The sequence below is a fragment of the Lathyrus oleraceus genome, chromosome 7 (genome assembly GCF_024323335.1).
Source record: "Lathyrus oleraceus cultivar Zhongwan6 chromosome 7, CAAS_Psat_ZW6_1.0, whole genome shotgun sequence".
Taxonomy (NCBI): Eukaryota; Viridiplantae; Streptophyta; class Magnoliopsida; order Fabales; family Fabaceae; genus Lathyrus; species Lathyrus oleraceus.
This window is the reverse complement of record NC_066585.1, coordinates 533,090,036-533,093,762: the sequence shown is the minus strand read 5'-3', so window position 1 is coordinate 533,093,762 and position 3,727 is coordinate 533,090,036. Positions and strand designations below refer to the sequence as shown.

The 3,727-nt window shown below is 38.7% G+C and overlaps 1 pseudogene; it reads left to right on the top strand.

Moving 5' to 3' along the window:
- The first annotated feature begins 449 nt into the window (after positions 1-449).
- On the top strand, positions 450-2,320 carry LOC127104825 (serine/threonine protein phosphatase 2A 55 kDa regulatory subunit B beta isoform-like; annotated as a pseudogene).
- Positions 2,321-3,727: the final 1,407 nt, after the last annotated feature.

Genomic DNA, 3,727 nt, shown 5'->3' with positions numbered 1-3,727 from the left:
TCTTGGATTATTTCTAAGAATCCCTTTTATAACCAGACATGATCCATTTTTCATCCATAGTTCATCCCAAATCAAAATAGTACATACTCATTTCATAACATTCAATAACATTCAACTTTCAAGCATTCCCAAACTCATTTTCATACATACGTTTTCATTTAACATTCAGGCATAACAATGCATCACATCCATATCCTACAGTTAACTTCTACATTACAACCAATTCCCAAATTTCATCAGAAAGGAAAAAGAAAAAATCACAACCGAGATATAACCATAATTCACATCTAATCCCAATTCCAATCTAATTCCAAATCCAAGTCCTCCATTGCCGTAATCAACCATCCTCAATTTCCCGGATTTCTATCTAAGAAGAAAAAGCCTCAAAGTCTAGTCAACCTTTGCATTAGAGTTCTTGGAAGACCTTTGGAGAATATTAATGAAGAATCATGGAATACTTAAAACTCCTGGATATCAGTGTTTCTATAGATTCTGTTGCTCAGAATAATGGACTTCAGGATACAATGCAAAATTCAACCTCGATGGATGTTAAATACAGTGAAGAAAATGGAAGTGACGTTGCTCTTGGTAATATGCAAAATGGAATGGTTTCCCAAGATCTAATGAATGCGTCAGAGCATTTTGATGACCAAGATGGAAGTGGCGTCAGTTCAGGCTGGAAGATAGTGATGCATGAAGAAAGCCAACTTTATTACTACTGGAATGTTGAAACCGAGGAGACTTCATGGGAAGTGCCCCAGGTTTTGATTCAAGCTGATCATTTGGCTAATGATCCTTTACCTCCTGCTTCTGTCACTCATACCTGCTTCATTTTTCACGAATCCAAACCGTAGCCACCATTGCTCATCGTTGAAGCATCAACTGCCCGCGTTACCGTCCAAGTCAAACAAGACCGAGAAGAACGCTCGCCAAGTCATTAAGATTCCGTTTTCCTGCAAATGCAACAACAAAACCGGTAAGTCCAATAATTTACCACGGTACAAAATAACACCAGGACGACACCTCAATCACGGATTCATATGCGTATCGGACATCATCGTATTTGATCCATCCATCAGTTATTGCTACTTCCTTATCTATTATACATAAGGAAGTTCTGGTTTTCTAGTACACTGATGGCTAACTCAAGTAGCAGATTTACACCGACAATGTCCGGGGACCCCTTGGAGTAGAAGGGACAAAATATTACTGAATCAAATGCAAGCATAATTCAGTGTCTTTTAAGCCAGCAACACCGTAGCTCTTTAGATGGCTCGGTTTCTATCCTTTGGGATATTGAAAATTACCCTGTTCCGAGTAATGTACACCTAGCCGGAATCCCACTAGATATCAGATGGAAAAGTAAAAACCTGCATCTGCAAAAAGATCCAAAAATGCGCATAAGAATTTTTGAAAGTGCAAGACATAATAACAATAGCAACAACAACAACAGTTGTTTTTGTTCACTAACGATAAAACCCCTGCCAGTTACAGCACCAATTGGGCGGATCTACATCCTGAGTTCTGCTATAAAACCGAGTTTCAGAGTCATGAGCCTGAGTTTGACTATCTTAAGAGCTTGGAAATAGAAGAGAAAATTAACAGAACAAAATGGTGCCAAACCGCTAACCGTGCTGTATTCCTCCTGTCTACTAATGACAAAACAATCAAATTTTGGAAGGATCAAGAAAAGAAGGTGAAGAAAGTTTCTGACATGAATATTGACCCTTCAAAAGAATGGAAATGGATCTATCCCAAGTTCAAGCAATTCTTGTATCCTTAAGCCACATCTTGCTAATGGAGGATCTTCAGATAAAACATATAGTTGTCAAAGCAACGATTTCTCATTTCCATCCGGAGGCTTACCGTCACTAAGATTACCCTCGGTAGTGGCTGGCCATGAGAGCAGTCTGTTGGCTCGATGTCGTAGAGTATAGAGACATGCTCATGATTATCACATCAATTCTATTTCAAATAACAGCGATGGAGAAACTTTCATATCCGCCGACGATTTGCAAATAAATCTTTGGAACCTGGAAATTAGCAATCAAAGTTTTAATATTGCCAATGTAAAGCCTGCAAATATGGAGGACCTTACTGAGGTTATAACATCAGCAGAATTTCACCCGACACATTGTAATACATTGGCATATAGCAGTTCAAAGGGCTCAATCCGTCTTGTTGACTTGCTGCAGTCAGCCTTATGTGATTCCCATGCCAAATTATTTGAAGAACAGGAGGCCCCTGGGTCCAGATCGTTTTCACAGAGATTATTGCTTCTATCTCGGATATAAAGTTTGCAAGGAAGAAAACAGTTTGAAACAACCTACAACCTTTTCCGATCAGAGCAACTTGGGCATGACCAATCGGTGATTGTAATAGAGAAACTGAGAAGCAGGAGTTGTCTCCAAGCCTGGAAGGTCCAGCATAACCTGCACGGTATCAAACTCAACAATCTTAGCATAAATTCACCGAGTCAATGATACACACGGTAGACATAAATAAAAGCTTACAGATTATCTCCTTGGGATTCCCTGCCCAGACTGAAGTCGAATGTTGCGACAATGCCAATTCCACAAGCACCATACAACCTGTTCATCCCAAACCGTTTCGTTTTCGTTTCTACTCACCAAAACTGCTCTTGAGTTTTCACCAAGAAAGTCACTGCAGTAAAAAGAACAAATTAATTAGTAAAAATGCAGAAATCCAGAAAATCCCCAATTTGGAATTAAGACAAAATTCAAGGAGAAAGTTCATGCTCAGATTACCGTTCCGATTCTAGCATCAAAAAAAGGCCACTCCAACTTCTGAGCACAAAAGGAGCTTCGCAGAGTAACTTCTTGTAACACCAAAGACACCTATTCAAACCCTAATTCATGAGGGATAAATAGTGAGTGAGAACAACAGAAAGAAAGGAGAAATTTGAAAACTAAAAACCCTGAGATTTGGAGGCGGCCGCGATTTTAAAGGGGAGAAGCTAGTTCCAAAATCAAAGTTGAATCGAGATAAAAGAGGCGAGGGAAGAAAGTTCAAGATTTACCTGAGTCATTATCGTTGCCGAAAGTAAGTCTTCGTTTGGGGATTTTCCTTTTTACCGTTGATTTTTGCTCGCCTTTGGATGTGAGATTGTGACATGAGGTCGCGATGAGGGAGGATATTTCGTGAGAGAGACGTGAGGTTGAGAGTACGAGAGAAATTCGTTGAGAGATTGAAGTGAGCGAAGGTTGACGGTGAGGGAGGAGCGCGAGATAGAGAGAGGAGGACGATTGAGTCTGTTTGCGTCCTCACTTTTTTCTTTTTTTTCTTTTATTTATTCAATGCTTTATTCTTTTTTAAACAGACTTTTAAATCCCATTAAGTGAATGTTTAGAGTTCTTAAGTAGTCATTAACTGTGGTTTATTGTGGTTTATTGGTATTAGTTTCTAGTTGAGTGCTATTTCATGTTCCCAACCCTTAGCCTCTAAAACCCAACAGCCAAGTGGCTGGGTTTAATTAGGGTAGTCCACCAGTTTTTTTTTGTTTTTTTTTTATTTTAATTCTTTTTTTAATTTATCTTAGTTTATATATTTAAGTTAGTATTAAAATAACAACTAGTTGGTAAGTGGTCTGGTGGAGAGGAGTGGTGTCTAGGTCTTTAGTGTAGTGGGTTCGATACCCCTATGTGTAGTTTTTTTCTTTTAACATTTTCTTTTATGTTTATGCTTTATTACTCGTAGTTTTTTATTA